A 21103-nucleotide genomic window follows, 5' to 3' on the forward strand; every position below is an offset into this window, starting at 1 on the left:
GCTTATGATTTAAAATCGACTATTGATTTTCATAAAACTACCGCGTAGACAAGAGTTTCTTTCCCTGCTCAATACAAGTTTTTCTAACATTTAAACGTTTTCTAGTAGGATTTAAGTTTAATGCAATAACTATGTAGGTATTGGGAAATTAAAAGTAAGCCAAAATTGTATGGTTAAATAATATGCATTGCAATTCACAATATTATTGTATTCAATAATTATTAATAATATTGTAACTAAAATAATGTTGCATTATGTTGCACAAATCATTTTCTACAATACAGTCTATAAATTCTTCGTTACTTAAGGAAGATTAAACTTATCTATGCGGTTTTGTGTCAGCATGCTATATATTTGTATGAGAAGTGCCAATTGGAAGTCTTGGTTCCATCTTCTATCAGGTACGGAACAGTGATGTCTGACCCGTTGAAGAGGATTTCTGCGAACAGAAAAAAACAAAAACAAACACTCAGTCACTGCAAAAGAAATTTCATGAAACTTTCAATTTAAAAAATCTGAAAATATATCACAAGCTTACATACTAACGTCTGCTCTACACACGTTACAACGGTCAGTCAGATCAGAAACGCGTTTTTCTTTCGTGCAGTTATTCTTATAAATGGTTAAATTTTCAAAGGGTTTCGGACAAGCATGCGTGTAATGGAGTCGCTTTGGTTCGTCGAGCTAGAAGGTGGCCACTCTGCATGATTACACGGTAACCGAGTAAAGCCGTTTTTTGGCTCTCGGTATAGGTACGGAGTTTGGAGGGAGTAATTTCGTGAGTGGAACGGAAGTCGAGTGGAACGTAAATGTGTAAACACGGCGCTGCTGTGTCTCAGAAATCTGGAAAAACAGAAGACCCGCGGGATTCATCAGTTGGTATTAACATTTGCTAATATCGGGAGATCTACTACACTAATTGGTGTGCCAAAAAAAACTTTATAATAGTACAACTCATTTAATACTTTGTATTTTTTCGAAATCAGACGTAGTTAGTAATTGTCTTCTTAATTTGAAAATTAATTTATATCACTTTTAGATCCCGACAGACGTTGTTCTGCCAGTTTATAGTTATTTACCTGGTCTGTATGTAATTTATACTTTATAAAGCAATATATAAAAAAGCTGAAAAATAAGAGATTACTAATATTGAAATGATTCCATTATCTAGCTAATGTTCGGCCTGCATTGCAATGCCTCATTCAGTTTTGTTTTGTAATATGTTTGAAGTAGTTACAAATATAAAAATCATCTATCCATCTCTCTATCTACATCTATATACATCTATGTATCTCTCTATCTCTATTTATCTCTCTATATCTACATTTATACTTCCTACTATCTCTATATATTCTATATATAAGTCTCTATATAGCTCTATACATCTATAGGTATATCTCTTTATCTAACCCATTTCATTCTCTATACCTCGCTCTATCTCAACTTATCTCTCCGTCTCTATCTTACTCTATATATATATATCTCTCTCTATCTCTGTCTATCTTTTATATTTAAATAAATTGTGTCATGCGTGCGCACTTATACAACAAAAACAGACGAAGTGTCGCTATATAAAATGAAATGAACACATTTTTTGACACGATTCGTGCTCCAACTATTGAAATATAGTTATACTGTCTCAGTAACCTTCATGGGCATGCACATAACAAATAACCAAAACTTCATCGCAATCTGATGAATGGTATAGGAACGCATACGGCACAAACAAACGAAAATTAAAGACATGACAAACGCATCAAACGATGGTGCGTTTAAAATTCAAGGCAACTCTATCTATTGAGGAAGTTAAGAACAAAACTGTTATTAGTGCCTTAATTTTGCTAGCCGCTGCGAGCTCCACTAAGAGGACTGGTCTCACCAAGGAGAAATAAATGAATTATCCAGACCTTACTATGTGTATGATTGTGTGTCAGACATAGAGAAATGACACTCACTCACTATTTGTATGTCCTATGATATGAGAAGCTGTAAGGGACCACTTGTTCGGAAGGAGGTGAAAGAAAGAACACACTATCGACGGCTGGGAGCGCAGCTGCGGGCGGGGCGGTAGAGGGTGGGGGGAAATAAGTCGATCATCGAACCAAGCCTGATTACAGCCTGCCTTCGCCTGCACGTTGGTTGAGTGGGGCAACATTATAAGTCCATTAGGCTTTCTGGGGTGCCTCCTCCTTCCAGCGCCACTCTTCGCACAATAATCCCCGCGCGAGGCTGAGTGAAGATAAGTGATGCTCGCGCTACGAGCAGCGGGCGGGGATAACCTGCGGTCGGGCGATCTCCTCCCCCTCCTTTACTTCACGAAGAAATAATGAGGCTGTGGGTGTTTAGGGGTTGATTAGTTACTAGACAAGATTAACTCTTCAGAAAACTGGAAGTTAATAGCATTTGTGTCCCTCGATTATGCATAGAGCAGCGGATTGTGTAGGATTTTCCGCGTGTGCGTACGAGGCCGCAGCGAAGGAAAGGCTATTGTTTTTAATGTCATGAATAACTAAAATCCACGTATATACATCGTTAGGGGTGTGGGCAATCGAAACGCCTGCAGAACATGAGGGATGTTAAAAACCTACAAAAATCACCCTTGATGTCTCAGTACATATGATATTGCTTATAAACGAATTGAGTTGAAAAGCACTGCATTTTCGAAGTACCTTTTTAAATAGTTGATAGGGTAAGTTGAGCGATGACTTCATCATAGGGTAACGGAAGTGAGTATAAGTAACGGAGCTAACCGAGGTAACGGTAGTTAGTGATATTGTTCGATAGCAAAGGGTTTTAAAATTTTTGTGGAGAGAGTTAGGAGGAAGAATAACAATAAAGTATACATTAAGACACTTAGAAAAATGTTGAACGTTTTCTACGTCTTGTTTATTACAATTATGAACCTCCTCGTGTATTTAAGTGTCTAGTTTTATCGTTAAGTGAATTATTGAATATTGAAATGAAGCTTCTTTAAGTCAGTAGCACAGATTTCGGGAGTGTTGTGTGCCATGAAGTGGTTTATACTCTACGGAGGCAAATATAGAACTCAATAGCAGACTCTCACGCTCTCTTTCTCTCTCCGGAGAAAGACCACTGCGTTCATCGCTCTTAACAAGGGTTGTTTCATTACTTAGAAATGAAGGATATTTGTTGTGGTTCTGAATGTCAGTGAATATTAAAACAATTAGAGTTTGTCCAAACGGATTCTAAGAACTATTTTTACGGCTCCAGTGTGTTTAGATCATATTTAAATATATATAAATATTTGCATAATAAAGAACAATGGGTGATAATTTGGTTTGTTTTCGCATATGTGTGCTCTCGCAGCGTGTACCATGATTATAACGAGTGCTGAAATCAGTTGGAATATATTCATAATGGTTTAGTTGCATGGAAAAACCGGCACGATGTGTTATTTGCGGCTGTACTAATTACCAAGTGCAAAATAATGCTAAGTCGTTCTAATCAATAACATAAATTGGCATGTAATAGTGTGGTTCGTATCCCCATGCTAATCCTGTGTTGAGAGTAGTATGTAAATGAGCATCCGAGGACTGGGTCCTGGGTGAGGTGCCGAGGTGCCGACCGCCATCTTGGATTGTGACGTCACGGCGGCCATCTTGGATGGTTGTGACCTTGACCTTGACCTTGACCTTGACCCCGACGGCCATTTTGGATCCGCCATTTTGGATCCGCCATGTTGGATGACGTCATTGTGTTCTCGAAAATTCCGGCATTGTGTTTTCCGCCATATTGGACGATGACGTCACCGTTGCATTTATGTTACGGTCGCCATCTTTAACTTTTTTATTTATTATCCGATTTTAATGAATTTTTTTTTAAAAATTATAAAAAAATTCAAATAATAAAATTTTAATAAAATACTTATAAAAAACAAACATTAACGACACGGAGTTTGGAGTCCTCGGTTCGAACCTGGTGAGGGCAAAAAAAATAAAAATGGCGACCGACCCTTCCCCCTAGGTGGGTGCTGGCAGACTGACCTCCACCACTTATGTCAAAGTATATATATCTTCACCTAGTATGACGTCATGACCGCCATCTTGAAAATCCGTAATTTTTATGTTAGAAAAATGGGAAAAATTTTTAAAAATCATTAAAAAATTCAACTAATAAAAATTTAATAAAAAAAAACTAGAAATGTTCCCCATAGTGGCTTAAATTCCCCATGGTCAAGCCGCTCTAAGCCGCATGCTGTGGGGAGCTTCGATCGCGACCTTGGCGACCATATTGGATTCTAGATCATCGCTCATTTTATTACGGTCACCAACTTTAACTTTTTTATTTATTATACGATTTAAATGTAAATATTTTTAAAAATTACAAAAAAAATCAATTAATAAAATTTTAATAAAAAATTTAAAAAACTAGAAATGTTCCCCATAGTGGCTTAAATTCCCCATGGTCAAGCCGCTCTAAGCCGCATGCTGTGGGGAGCTTCGATCGCGACCTTGGCGACCATATTGGATTCTAAATCATCGCTCATTTTATTACGGTCACCAACTTTAATTTTTTTATTTATTATACGATTTTAATGTAAATAGTTTTAAAAATTATAAAAAAAATCAATTAATAAAATTTTAATAAAAAATTAAAAAAAACTAGAAATGTTCCCCATAGTGGCTTAAATTCCCCATGGTCAAGCCGCTCTAAGCCGCATGCTGTGGGGAGCTTCGATCGTGACCTTGACGGACATATTGGATTCTAGATCATCGCCCATTTTGTTACGGTCACCATCTTTAACTTATTTATTTAATATCCGATTTTAATGAAATTTCTTTTTAAAATTCATAAAAAAATTAACTTATTAGAAAACGGATTGATTAGATCGATTCCTGCCCTTGGTTCGAAACCGGTGAGGGCAAAAAGAAAAAAAAAACACCAGATCCTTCCTCCACGGAAGTTACCTACAGACTGACTTACCATCAGTAACAAGGTATATATCGTAAACAGATATGACGTCATGTCCACCATCTTGTCTTCATACGCTGGAGACCACCATCTTGTTTTCGTCTGCTATAGTGTGCAGGCGACATGTTAGAATAATTTTCTGTTCACCATACCTTTAACCTCGACTGTTGGCATTGAACATTGACCTTGACCTTGAACTTTGACCTTGACCTTGAAATTTGACTTTGTCCTTGTCGACCATCATGGTTCCGACATTTCAGTACATGCTACCAGGAGCTACCACCTGCTAGTGCTCATTGCCACCATCATGTTTTCGTCTGCTGGTGGCCACCATCTTGTGTGTACTAGTCTTACCATCATTACCATCATTACCTTCATGCTAGTTTTATTCTAACCCGCTAGTGTACGTAATCATTTATTATTATTACTGAGGTGTCCGACATCTTAACATTTGGATGTCATCTTGAAAATTCAAAATAACTAACACACAAAATAGGGTATAGTACCAAAATTCATTAAATAAATTTACCATCAATAAACTGATAAATCAGGTCGACTTAGGTCCTTGGTACGATCATAGTTGATAAAAAATTAAATATAAGAACGATTTAAAATAATATTGACAGGTTCGAGAAATAAAACAACACAAGTTCTTTAACAAAATAAACTTTATTACATAACTTCTACTTTACTACAGGATCACTTGCGAAAGCCAGCAATCTTATAAACATTTAGGTCCGCATAGGCGTGAAATGACTAATTCTTAGCTCCAATCTGCTTACACTAGAAAGAGTCCAGCCAGAACCTTTACAGACATAGTCCTCCTCTTCTTGACAGAGTTTCAGGATACCATTCTTAACAGTTTGCTTCACATCGTTAGAACTGTAAATTACTGCCGCCGATGTCTTGAATGCACACTTCTTCACTTCGTCATCGAATGGATACGGCTTTCCATATATACAGTCCAACCACAAGTTATATTTTAATGGACCGTTTGTTGCTACGTCATCAGTAAGCTGATTGATTATGTTCTGTCTGATATCGTCAAGAAAATTACAAATGTCTTTCGACTCACCTAACGTATTTAGATAATAGTAGTCTTTCAATGTTCCACGAAATGCAGACTGCGCCATGTAGAACCCATTATCATTCACTTGTAATGCGCCGAACACAGTCTTATGTTTATTTTCTTGTTCAGACACCATACCAATCGGTTGCTGCACATCGGTTTTCTTGCTTGTACGCTTACGAGTCTCCAATCGAAAGCGAGGAGTGGAAATTTCTACAGGTAGTTCTTCAGTAGACACACTGACTTCACCTTTACATTTTTTCACATGTCGTCGCAAACTGTCAATACGTGTAAACCAACCATGACACACATCGCAGCGAAACTTTATACGAGAAGGATTCTTTTTGCATTTACTCCGCTCATGTCGTCGTGCGTCATGAAGAAATGCGAACGACATATCACAGTAGCTGCAAGGATACCGTGGTGATGAAGACGATCCTTTCAGACCCGAACCAGATGATGTTGTTGCAGCAGTTACGCCATCTCCAGGCATACTCTTATGCACATCGATGCATCGTTGTTGTATAGAAACCTTTACTTTCTGCCGCACAGCAGGATCTCTACATGTCTTCAGGTGTCTTTTCAACTTATCTTGCCTTGCAAATTGCTTACGACATTTGTTACAGCTAAACATTTTACGATAAGGGTTCTTAGCGCATTCTCTCCTCTCGTGTCGTCGAGCATTGCTGTTGTTTGAGAAAATCTTGTCACAGTAACAGCACCGATGTTCGTTAGTCGTTCTTGAATCACCAGTCATTGAAGTTTCCATCGAGGACGAAACGAAGTTCGTAGAGTTTTCCTGTGTAGCCAGCACCACCGGCATTAAAGTCTCTCCTGCTGACGGTATCACGACTGTTGAAGTCTCCTCTTGTGATGACGTCTTCGTTGCCGACGGGATCTGCACCTTCTCCGCCATAGCTGACGTCCGGGTTCCCGTGGACGATGGTGCGTCGACCATAAAGTTCAGCGTTTTAGATGGTAAAGATGCCATCGAGTTCACAAGAACAGGTAATTACGCGTCTTATGCACCAGAAGAAAAAAACTAGGTGATCCTTACACCGTCATCGTCGCCAGTAACAAACTGAGCGACCTGCTGTCTAGGACTCGCTTATATACATGCACCGGTTTGAATAATACGCTAGTCAAATCAAGAACCAATTACTATAATACTCAAGTCAAAACAACATTTTAAAAAGCAGCACACCAAAATAAGGTAACACATTTGGAAGAAAATTCGACAAATGAAATGGACACGCAATGCACGCACTTGCAGCTTTCATCTCAAGGTATCATTTAAATTTCATTCAAGCGAAGTATCAAGCCAATGACACATCATATTTACATTCTATTGCTCATATCATCATATTTACATCCTATTGCTCATATCATCATATTTACATCCTATTGCTCATACCATCATATTTACATTCTATTGCTCATACCATCCTCAAAATTTCCCAGCATTATAAATCACATCAGTTATAGAAGGACTTATAGTTTATAACAAGCATCATATCAGTCATTGTTCTTTAACAAAATCAAATTTAAAAATTCAAAATATTCACGTTAAACAAAAAAACCAGGTAAGTAAATATTTTATATACTTTATGTACACTGTAGGCGTCAAGAGCTTGAAAGTACATATGTAAGAATGGTATTTAATAAAACTCATAGTAAATTGTAAATGTATTCCCAACAATATACATCAGATCAAAAAAATTAGGTTTTATTCTATAAACCATGCATTTCTTAGTTTATGTTTCTTTGAGGACGTAAAAATTATCATCATTTGGATTGACTCTCGATGAACAATTGGTCTGTCATGCTACGGCTCCCATCTTCTGTACATATATGTTATTAATAGTCTTAAAATCTTCGCGTTCGTGTCACTATCACAGACGCAAAGTCATCATCACCGTAGTGACCAGTTATAATACCAGGAGCTGCATCAATATCACACATTTTATGATATAGTTTCCTCATTCCAGTTGTCAGAGATTTACCACAATCTATGATCTTGTGATCTTTACAATATTCTCTATTGTTTTCTAGACATGGGTAGCTCCATTCTCATTTTCTTTAAAAGCCTATGTGTCCAGTTTTTTAATTAATCCTTCAACCCATCATCCCAAACTCAATTAAATTATTTAATTATATAGAACAAAAATTATCAAAGTTCCTTTCATTTAATCATAGGAACCACTTCATCCTTTCCACCTATAGTTTAGCTTCTTGAACCCAAAAGTCTTTCATTATATAACATGCAGTGTTCTTCAAGAGATGTGGTATGCCACCATATCTACATACAAATCCATCCTATCAATGATTTGTTTACACATAAAAAAACCTTCACGTTATTTCTACATGTTTTATTAAATTATCTCTTCGACTAAAATAATTACCGCACATAGTAAATTCTACAAAGGACTCTTTACACAAGATATTTTAACCATAAGCTGTCTGAAAACAACCATGTATCATCTATATCACAAAGTAAACTAGGGTTAGTGGAGATAGTACATGCTACAAGTACCAGTCACCCATAGGGTAAGGATCAGGTGTTCGATACCTATCTCAGACATTGAAGCAACTCTGTATTTTTCTTACCTCACGTAGAAAAATATCTTCCTATACATACGTTTTTAAAATATTCACGTACGACTAAGCAAAAGTACCTGAATTCAAGCACGTTAACCTCAAAAAAATTAAAAAAATTCTCAAGGATAGAGACAGCAGTTGTCGAATGAGACATGGAGACAGGCACCCGCAAATGAACATTGACCCCTCGCGCAGGAGTTGCAAGCTTGTTGATTGCGTCGACAGTCATATGTTTGCTCGAGTCATACACACATCACGTCGCTAGCGTTCCAACACATTACACGTAAAACTCCAGTGAAATCGTAATCCAGCATACGTAAAGTACTTGCTGGAATCAGTTTAAAAGTGCTAAACACGGATCCAGAGCAGAAAATCAGCCCTAGAATGTATAACTCGATACTATAAAAAAAATTGTAGTGTATATAACAGATTCAAACCCAATAGCATACTCCTTACTCTGAAAATTATAAGTGGCAAAATATTTTAAATCATGACCCCGGCTAGTATACATTTTTTTTTTTTCGTGAACCCTATATTCATGTTAGTAATCAGTACGAATGTGTGAGTAATTCGGACGAATAATCGCTTACCAAGTATCCAGAATCTTACTGTTACAGCCCAGCCAGTGCACCAGCTTACTCCGAAGTGTACGCAATTGATTAACATTATTCAATTTTTTAATATCACCTCCGTAGTGTACACCAATATATGACAGGTTACGATTTAAGACCATAGATTTCCCACAAGTATGCTATGTTTATTTCGGGGAGTAATAAATTATTATTTTAGAAATAATAAATCAAGTTCCTATCAGATTTGCTCTAATGTTACGGCATTACCGGTACCTGCACTTTACCAAAACATCTCCCATAAAAATCTTAAGAATGCAGATGGCATAACCAGACTGAAATAATTTTAGCAAAAAGAAAAACTGTCTTCAGCATTATTGGTAAACAAAATAATACTCACAAACAAGACAAAACGGACATTACAAATCCGACCTAAATTACGTGTCACATGTAGTTAATTACATTATGATAAACGATGTAGGTTAAGAAAAATAAATAAAAAAATTCTTTAATTCAATAATTTATTTTAAATTGTACATTCATACACAATAAAATCTCACACTGTATGTATATATATCGTATACATTTTCTCAGTCCTTGCAACATTCATTTCTATTAAAATAAATTATTATATTTCGTTTTAAGAGTGACAAAATACAACTAATTAATACAGATCACGATACATCAGATCAGGAGTGTAACACCTTAGAGGACCAGAGATGATGCTAGAAACCCATCTTTACAAAATTTATAATGTTTTTTCAAGTAAAATTTTCGTGTAACCTGTACACCGCACTTCTCACACAGAAATTTTCCACGGTCAAGATTTCTTCTGCAGCCATTATTTTCATGGATGCGTGTACTTCGTAGTCGTTCAAAACGTTTACCACAGTAGCGGCACTGATACAGATATTCATCGCAATTATCATCGCTTCCTCGATGTTCAACTTGCAAATGAACTTTGCTTTTACAATGCCTAATCAAATTACTTTTGTTTGTGAAATGTAAACCACATGGGTCACACGGAAATGTCACACGATAAGCGTTTCTTCTACAGACATGATTTTCATGTATTCTTGCATGTTGACGGTATTTAAAACTTTTGTCGCAGTAACAGCACCGATGTTCGTTAGTCGTTCTTGAATCATCAGTCATTGAAGTTTCCATCGAGGACGAAACGAAGTTCGTAGAGTTTTCCTGTGTAGCCAGCACCACCGGCATTAAAGTCTCTCCTGCTGACGGTATCACGACTGTTGAAGTCTCCTCTTGTGATGACGTCGTCGTTGCCGACGGGATATGCACCTTCTCCGTCATAGCTGACGTCAGGGTTCCCGTAGTCGATGGTACAACATCCATCAAGTTCGTCGTTTTAGATGGTAAAGATGCCATCGAGTTCACAAGAACAGGTAATTACACGTCTTATACACCAGAAGAATCAAACTAGTTGATCCTTACACCGTCGTCGTCGCCAGTAACAAACTGAGCGACCTGCTGTCTAGGACTCGCTTATATACATGCACCGGTTTGAATAATACGCTAGTCAAATCAAGAACCAATTACTATAATACTCGAGTCAATACATCATCCATTGTTATTACTAAAAAAAAAATTAGAAATTTCAAGGAATAAAAGTTTAAATTATATATTGAAACAACTAATCTCTCATCCTACATACACGGTTCATTTAGACTTACTAGAAGAATTAAGAGTCTCTGAACAATGGAACTTTCAGAAACCAAACATAGTTTCAACTACTCAAATTTAAATTTTATTATGTACAGCTACACATAACCTCCAACTGACTCCAAATGTCTACAACACATTTCTAAAATAATTTATACGATACCGGGCTAGGTCCAAAGTCAATTATTTTTGTACCTCTCATCTACAGTTCAGGAGTCCTTCAGTGTTGATATAGCTACAGTCAAGACATGTCCAGTACCATACATCTTCAAAGCCTTCAGAGTCGATCCTTGTTAAGCCTAATGACAAATGTCTCCGAAACAAGAGTCCTACTCTATAAGTTTACTATACACTTTTATGCTTTTCATAGCACACATCGATAAATATCTTCGTAAATAACCCAAAATATTATCAGACCACTAGCATTCGATTTATGCACATACAGTAGGACACCAACATATCCATCAACACAAGTCCATTCTACATTAAGCTCCTCACTTATTTTCATCAGTCTACACTCAGCACACAAAAACTAAATGAAGTCAATTAACAACCTAGTATTTATATACATCCAGTCATTTAACAGCATACCGATGGCTAGTTAAATAAGATTGACAGTGATCATGTTAGCAAAGTTTAAATTTATATAGGACCAGGGACCCATTGAACCTTCAGAACCGAACTACACATACTCAGTGCTGGATGCAAGTTAATTATACACTCATTTACCATCACTCATATTACATCATCGTCACTCAATTTGACACACATTTTCCGTCATCGACACTCAATTCAACACTCATTTCCCGTCATCGACACTCAATTCTACATACTCTTTCCTTCTTCAACACACATTTTCCTTCATCTACATAAAATAAAATGTAAACTTTCTAACACCCACACACACACACACACACACACACACAAATAGATATATATTAAAATAGTCATCCGCAACTCAATTCTTTAATGTAGAAAACACATGAACTTTATTAGGGCATGAATAACGACACATTTTAATATCAATATTTAAAATTATATTTATATCAAAAATACAAAAGTATAAAAATTCATCAGTCAATACACATTACTAACTTATTATATATACCCTGAAATTCTAAGTTCATCAAGAATAGTCCACGTTTCTTTGATAACTGATACAATTTCGTCATCTTGCAAAACAAGTAAAAGTCGCAACCTGTTCGTTAACACGTTCGGGTCTTTCCACGATATATAATAAATTTCACTTGATGCCACCACCTTCTTCGAATGTTTGCTGAACATATTCTGAAAATCGTTGTAATAATGATTATGATAATTTGTATCATCATCATCGGTGCTGTTCACATCTTTATCAAACACACTGACATCTTCATCTAGCATACCCCAGTATTTCGAATTTTTTGACATTGGAGTACCATCATTGGTATCAAGCTTACTTGCTAATTTTCCAAAAAAATATTCCAAAGTCCGTAGACGTCTACTATAAGACGACTTGTCACTTTTTCTGGAGATGTTACTTTCATTATCTTCTACCTTACTTATATCTTCAACACCAGTTAAGCTATTTCCTTCCTCAAGACCTGGAGATATTTTAACACAATCGCTTTTAAGACTAGGTAGATCAATTTCATTGTAAGACATACTGTCCCCGAGCATAGCGTCTCCATCTACGTACTTTACCTCCTGCGCGAGCTTGGCTTTACAAGTTTTATCGTGTCTTTTTAAATTATCTCTTCGTGTCAACCGTCTTCCACACTTGCCTCAAATTAGTATTTGACGGTATGGGCTTTTAACACATTCGTTCTTTTCATGTCTACGAGTATTATAGATGTTATCAAAGTATTTGCTACAGTATGTACAATGTCCTCCAGATCGAGATCGATATTTGTGTATCGTACCTTCACTAGTCTGTACGTACTCCATAATGGTTGAATAGCAACTAAAGGTATTTTTTAGGTACTTCGTATTTTCATGTATGAACATTCATCAATTATTTACGAAAAAAGATTTTTTTTTTCTCATTTTGAAGAAAAAATCATGTTCCACGTAGTTTTACTACCCACCTTCATATTTCCTCATATGTTATGTTGTAAAATCAACCAAAGATGGTTGTAGGTTATGGAATGCTCACTCACGATCTCTTGAAAAAGGTGTACCTCCCTAGATCTCAAGAGGAAGAACATTGACCTTATTTAGCAATTAGTGAATAATATCATGGTCTAGCAAGAATCACAAGATAATCTATTCTCATATTAGCAACCATCATGTATCAGTTGTCTGTAGAAGCAGTCAATGTTTTGTGTGGGATGCAGGATGCTCCCTTACGATCACAACAGAAGGAGGGCTTCGCTAGAACTCAAGGGGAAGGGAAATCTTCGTGTGTGATAGCGTTTTTCAGTTTTTTCATGTCGTAGTAATCGTCTGATTAATGAAATTTTGTTTTTGCCTGATTTCCACCTGTTAAAATTCTTTTTTAAGTGTTGATTTGATAATATGACTTCGGAAATTTATACGAAACTCTATATAAAATTACCTGTCTTAGACACCAAGAACAATACAGTTTGTCCTTCATGTTAAGGCTTATCAGCTGTCTCAAAGCATATTATTTGTCTGAGTACGGTTATTATTTTTTTAATCCACCTGATAAAAATATTGTAAGTGGTGATTTATTGACAGAATTTCACTAATTAAATGTAACTCTGAATAGAAATGACATGACTCATTAAGTAAAAAATTCTTCATGCAGAGATAGATTTCTCACAAATAATCAGGAGCACTCGGAGAAAACCATCAGATGTCTAGCCAGAAATAATCAGAAACACTTGGAGAAAGCCATCAATATATTAACAAGAATAATCAGAAGCACTCGGAGAAAACCATAAGATGTCTAGTCAGGTATAATCAGGAGCACACGGAGAAAACCACCATATTATTGTCAAGAATAATCGGAAGCACACGGAGAAAAACACCATAATATTGACAAGAATAATTGGAAGCACACGGAGAAAACCACCACAAGTTTTCTTTGATATCATAAAATTTCAGGAAAAAATAATAATAAAAAATAAAAAAACTATAAATAAATAAAAAATTAAAAAATAAAATACAAAAAATACATAAAATTCTGGCTTGTACTAGAACTATATCTTTGCTCAACAATGAGAAGTTCACAAGCTGGCAGAATCTGTTTATGTATTTTTTGTATTTTATTTTTTAATTTTCTATTTATTTATTTTTATTTTTTATTATTATTTTTTCCTGAAATTTTATGATATCAAAGAAAACTTGTGGTGGTTTTCTCCGTGTGCTTCCAATTATTCTTGTCAATATTATGGTGTTTTTCTCCGTGTGCTTCCGATTATTCTTGACAATAATATGGTGGTTTTCTCCGTGTGCTCCTGATTATACCTGACTAGACATCTTATGGTTTTCTCCGAGTGCTTCTGATTATTCTTGTTAATATATTGATGGCTTTCTCCAAGTGTTTCTGATTATTTCTGGCTAGACATCTGATGGTTTTCTCCGAGTGCTCCTGATTATTTGTGAGAAATCTATCTCTGCATGAAGAATTTTTTACTTAATGAGTCATGTCATTTCTATTCAGAGTTACATTTAATTAGTGAAATTCTGTCAATAAATCACCACTTACAATATTTTTATCAGGTGGATTAAAAAAATAATAACCGTACTCAGACAAATAATATGCTTTGAGACAGCTGATAAGCCTTAACATGAAGGACAAACTGTATTGTTCTTGGTGTCTAAGACAGGTAATTTTATATAGAGTTTCGTATAAATTTCCGAAGTCATATTATCAAATCAACACTTAAAAAAGAATTTTAACAGGTGGAAATCAGGCAAAAACAAAATTTCATTAATCAGACGATTACTACGACATGAAAAAACTGAAAAACGCTATCACACACGAAGATTTCCCTTCCCCTTGAGTTCTAGCGAAGCCCTCCTTCTGTTGTGATCGTAAGGGAGCATCCTGCATCCCACACAAAACATTGACTGCTTCTACAGACAACTGATACATGATGGTTGCTAATATGAGAATAGATTATCTTGTGATTCTTGCTAGACCATGATATTATTCACTAATTGCTAAATAAGGTCAATGTTCTTCCTCTTGAGATCTAGGGAGGTACACCTTTTTCAAGAGATCGTGAGTGAGCATTCCATAACCTACAACCATCTTTGGTTGATTTTACAACACAACATATGAGGAAATATGAAGGTGGGTAGTAAAACTACGTGGAACATGATTTTTTCTTCAAAATGAGAAAAAAAAAATCTTTTTTCGTAAATAATTGATGAATGTACATACATGAAAATACGAAGTACCTAAAAAATACCTTTAGTTGCTATTCAACCATTATAAAGTACGTACAGACTAGTGAAGGTACGATACACAAATATCGATCTCGATCTGGAGGACATTGTACATACTGTAGCAAATACTTTGATAACATCTATAATACTCGTAGACATGAAAAGAACGAATGTGTTAAAAGCCCATACCGTCAAATACTAATTTGAGGCAAGTGTGGAAGACGGTTGACACGAAGAGATAATTTAAAAAGACACGATAAAACTTGTAAAGCCAAGCTCGCGCAGGAGGTAAAGTACGTAGATGGAGACGCTATGCTCGGGGACAGTATGTCTTACAATGAAATTGATCTACCTAGTCTTAAAAGCGATTGTGTTAAAATATCTCCAGGTCTTGAGGAAGGAAATAGCTTAACTGGTGTTGAAGATATAAGTAAGGTAGAAGATAATGAAAGTAACATCTCCAGAAAAAGTGACAAGTCGTCTTATAGTAGACGTCTACGGACTTTGGAATATTTTTTTGGAAAATTAGCAAGTAAGCTTGATACCAATGATGGTACTCCAATGTCAAAAAATTCGAAATACTGGGGTATGCTAGATGAAGATGTCAGTGTGTTTGATAAAGATGTGAACAGCACCGATGATGATGATACAAATTATCATAATCATTATTACAACGATTTTCAGAATATGTTCAGCAAACATTCGAAGAAGGTGGTGGCATCAAGTGAAATTTATTATATATCGTGGAAAGACCCGAACGTGTTAACGAACAGGTTGCGACTTTTACTTGTTTTGCAAGATGACGAAATTGTATCAGTTATCAAAGAAACGTGGACTATTCTTGATGAACTTAGAATTTCAGGGTATATATAATAAGTTAGTAATGTGTATTGACTGATGAATTTTTATACTTTTGTATTTTTGATATAAATATAATTTTAAATATTGATATTAAAATGTGTCGTTATTCATGCCCTAATAAAGTTCATGTGTTTTCTACATTAAAGAATTGAGTTGCGGATGACTATTTTAATATATATCTATGTGTGTGTGTGTGTGTGTGTGTGTGTGTGTGTGTGGGTGTTAGAAAGTTTACATTTTATTTTATGTAGATGAAGGAAAATGTGTGTTGAAGAAGGAAAGAGTATGTAGAATTGAGTGTCGATGACGGGAAATGAGTGTTGAATTGAGTGTCGATGACGGAAAATGAGTGTCAAATTGAGTGACGATGATGTAATATGAGTGATGGTAAATGAGTGTATAATTAACTTGCATCCAGCACTGAGTATGTGTAGCTCGGTTCTGAAGGTTCAATGTGTCCCTGGTCCTATATAAATTTAAACTTTGCTAACATGATCACTGTCAATCTTATTTAACTAGCCATCGGTATGCTGTTAAATGACTGGATGTATATAAATACTAGGTTGTTAATTGACTTCATTTAGTTTTTGTGTGCTGAGTGTAGACTGATGAAAATAAGTGAGGAGCCTAATGTAGAATGGACTTGTGTTGATGGATATGTTGGTGTCCTACTGTATGTGCATAAATCGAATGCTAGTGGTCTGATAATATTTTGGGTTATTTACGAAGATATTTATCGATGTGTGCTATGAAAAGCATAAAAGTGTATAGTAAACTTATAGAGTAGGACTCTTGTTTCGGAGACTTTTGTCATAAGGCTTAACAAGGATCGACTCTGAAGGCTTTGAAGATGTATGGTACTGGACATGTCTTGACTGTAGCTATATCAACACTGAAGGACTCCTGAACTGTAGCTGAGAGGTACAAAAATAATTGACTTTGGACCTAGCCCGGTATCGTATAAATTATTTTAGAAATGTGTTGTAGACATTTGGAGTCAGTTGGAGGTTATGTGTAGCTGTACATAATAAAATTTAAATTTGAGTAGTTGAAACTATGTTTGGTTTCTGAAAGTTCCATTGTTCAGAGACTCTTAATCCTTCTAGTAAGTCTAAATGAACCGTGTATGTAGGATGAGAGATTAGTTGTTTCAATATATAATTTAAACTTTTATTCCTTGAAATTTCTAATTTTTTTTTTAGTAATAACAATGGATGATGTATTGACTCGAGTATTATAGTAATTGGTTCTTGATTCGACTAGCGTATTATTCAAACCGGTGCATGTATATAAGCGAGTCCTAGACAGCAGGTCGCTCAGTTTGTTACTGGCGACGACGACGGTGTAAGGATCACCTAGTTTGATTCTTCTGGTGTATAAGACGTGTAATTACCTGTTCTTGTGAACTCGATGGCATCTTTACCATCTAAAACGACGAACTTGATGGATGTTGTACCATCGACTACGGGAACCCTGACGTCAGCTATGACGGAGAAGGTGCATATCCCGTCGGCAACGACGACGTCATCACAAGAGGAGACTTCAACAGTCGTGATACCGTCAGCAGGAGAGACTTTAATACCGGTGGTGCTGGCTACACAGGAAAACTCTACGAACTTCGTTTCGTCCTCGATGGAAACTTCAATGACTGATGATTCAAGAACGACTAACGAACATCGGTGCTGTTACTGCGACAAAAGTTTTAAATACCGTCAACATGCAAGAAGACATGAAAATCATGTCTGTAGAAGAAACGCTTATCGTGTGACATTTCCGTGTGACCCATGTGGTTTACATTTCACAAACAAAAGTAATTTGATTAGGCATTGTAAAAGCAAAGTTCATTTGCAAGTTGAACATCGAGGAAGCGATGATAATTGCGATGAATATCTGTATCAGTGCCGCTACTGTGGTAAACGTTTTGAACGACTACGAAGTGCACGCATCCATGAAAATAATGGCTGCAGAAGAAATCTTGACCGTGTAAAATTTCTGTGTGAGAAGTGCGGTGTACAGGTTACACGAAAATTTTACTTGAAAAAACATTATAAATTTTGTAAAGATGGGTTTCTAGCATCATCTCTGGTCCTCTAAGGTGTTACACTCCTGATCTGATGTATCGTGATCTGTATTAATTAGTTGTATTTTGTCACTCTTAAAACGAAATATAATAATTTATTTTAATAGAAATGAATGTTGCAAGGACTGAGAAAATGTATACGGTATATATACATACAGTGTGAGATTTTATTGTGTATGAATGTACAATTTAAAATAAATTATTGAATTAAAGAATTTTTTTATTTATTTTTCTTAACCTACATCGTTTATCATAATGTAATTAACTACATGTGACACGTAATTTAGGTCGGATTTGTAATGTCCGTTTTGTCTTGTTTGTGAGTATTATTTTGTTTACCAATAATGCTGACGACAGTTTTTCTTTTTGCTAAAATTATTTCAGTCTGGTTATGCCATCTGCATTCTTAAGATTTTTATGGGAGATGTTTTTTGTAGAGTGCAGGTACAGGTAATGCCGTAACATTAGAGCAAATCTGATAGGAACTTGATTTATTATTTCTAAAATAATAATTTATTACTCCCCGAAATAAACATAGCATACTTGTGGGAAATCTATGGTCTTAAATCGTAACCTGTCATATATTGGTGTACACTACGGAGGTGATATTAAAAAATTGAATAATGTTAATCAATTGCGTACACTTCGGAGTAAGCTGGTGCACTGGCGGGCTGTAACAGTAAGATTCTGGATACTTGGTAAGCGATTATTCGTCCGAATTACTCACACATTCGTACTGATTACTAACATGAATTTAGGGTTCACGAAAAAAAAAATGTATACTAGCCGGGGTCATGATTTAAAATATTTTGCCACTTATAATTTTCAGAGTAAGGAGTATGCTATTGGGTTTGAATCTGTTATATACACTACAATTTTTTTTATAGTATCGAGTTATACATTCTAGGGCTGATTTTCTGCTCTGGATCCGTGTTTAGCACTTTTAAACTGATTCCAGCAAGTACTTTACGTATGCTGGATTACGATTTCACTGGAGTTTTACGTGTAATGTGTTGGAACGCTAGCGACGTGATGTGTGTATGACTCGAGCAAACATATGACTGTCGACGCAATCAACAAGCTTGCAACTCCTGCGCGAGGGGTCAATGTTCATTTGCGGGTGCCTGTCTCCATGTCTCATTCGACAACTGCTGTCTCTATCCTTGAGAATTTTTTTAATTTTTTTGAGGTTAATGTGCTTGAATTCAGGTACTTTTGCTTAGTCGTACGTGAATATTTTAAAAACGTATGTATAGGAAGATATTTTTCTACGTGAGGTAAGAAAAATACAGAGTTGCTTCAATGTCTGAGATAGGTATCGAACACCTGATCCTTACCCTATGGGTGACTGGTACTTGTAGCATGTACTATCTCCACTAACCCTCGTTTACTTTGTGATATAGATGAGACATGGTTGTTTTCAGACAGCTTATGGTTAAAATATCTTGTGTTTAGAGTCCTTTGTAGAATTTACTATGTGCGGTAATTATTTTAGTCGAAGAGATAATTTAATAAAACATGTAGAAATAACGTGAAGGTTTTTTTATGTGTAAACAAATCATTGATAGGATGGATTTGTATGTAGATATGGTGGCATACCACATCTCTTGAAGAACACTGCATGTTATATAATGAAAGACTTTTGGGTTCAAGAAGCTAAACTATAGGTGGAAAGGATGAAGTGGTTCCTATGATTAAATGAAAGGAACTTTGATGATTTTTGTTCTATATAATTAAATAATTTAATTGAGTTTGGGATGATGGGTTGAAGGATTAATTAAAAAACTGGACACATAGGCTTTTAAAGAAAATGAGAATGGAGCTACCCATGTCTAGAAAACAATAGAGAATATTGTAAAGCTCACAAGATCATAGATTGTGGTAAATCTCTGACAACTGGAATGAGGAAACTATATCATAAAATGTGTGATATTGATGCAGCTCCTGGTATTATAACTGGTCACTACGGTGATGATGACTTTGCGTCTGTGATAGTGACACGAACGCGAAGATTTTAAGACTATTAATAACATATATGTACAGAAGATGGGAGCCGTAGCATGACAGACCAATTGTTCATCGAGAGTCAATCCAAATGATGATAATTTTTACGTCCTCAAAGAAACATAAACTAAGAAATGCATGGTTTATAGAATAAAACCTAATTTTTTTGATCTGATGTATATTGTTGGGAATACATTTACAATTTACTATGAGTTTTATTAAATACCATTCTTACATATGTACTTTCAAGCTCTTGACGCCTACAGTGTACATAAAGTATATAAAATATTTACGTACCTGGTTTTTTTGTTTAACGTGAATATTTTGAATTTTTAAATTTGATTTTGTTAAAGAACAATGACTGATATGATGCTTGTTATAAACTATAAGTCCTTCTATAACTGATGTGATTTATAATGCTGGGAAATTTTGAGGATGGTATGAGCAATAGAATGTAAATATGATGGTATGAGCAATAGGATGTAAATATGATGATATGAGCAATAGGATGTAAATATGATGATATGAGCAATAGGATGTAAATATGATGTGTCATTGGCTTGATACTTCGCTTGAATGAAATTTAAATGATACCTTGAGATGAAAGCTGCAAGTGCGTGCATTGCGTGTCCATTTCATTTGTCGAATTTTCTTCCAAATGTGTTACCTTATTTTGGTGTGCTGCTTTTTAAAATGTTGTTTTGACTTGAGTATTATAGTAATTGGTTCTTGATTTGACTAGCGTATTATTCAAACCGGTGCATGTATATAAGCGAGTCCTAGACAGCAGGTCGCTCAGTTTGTTACTGGCGACGATGACGGTGTAAGGATCACCTAGTTTTTTTCTTCTGGTGCATAAGACGCGTAATTACCTGTTCTTGTGAACTCGATGGCATCTTTACCATCTAAAACGCTGAACTTTATGGTCGACGCACCATCGTCCACGGGAACCCGGACGTCAGCTATGGC

At 35.7% G+C, this 21103-nt stretch overlaps 1 long non-coding RNA gene across 1 annotated transcript in view; it reads right to left on the reverse strand.

The window, feature by feature from the left end:
• Nucleotides 1-350: 350 nt before the first annotated feature.
• The window catches only part of LOC134529653 (uncharacterized), a 38476-nt gene continuing 17723 nt past the window's right edge, over nt 351-21103 (reverse strand). The window contains exon 3 of the long non-coding RNA XR_010074655.1: nt 351-439. This is a non-coding gene — a long non-coding RNA (uncharacterized LOC134529653). The remainder of the gene's footprint in view (nt 440-21103) is intronic.

Source organism: Bacillus rossius, chromosome 1 (assembly GCF_032445375.1).
Source record: "Bacillus rossius redtenbacheri isolate Brsri chromosome 1, Brsri_v3, whole genome shotgun sequence".
NCBI lineage: Eukaryota > Metazoa > Arthropoda > Insecta > Phasmatodea > Bacillidae > Bacillus > Bacillus rossius.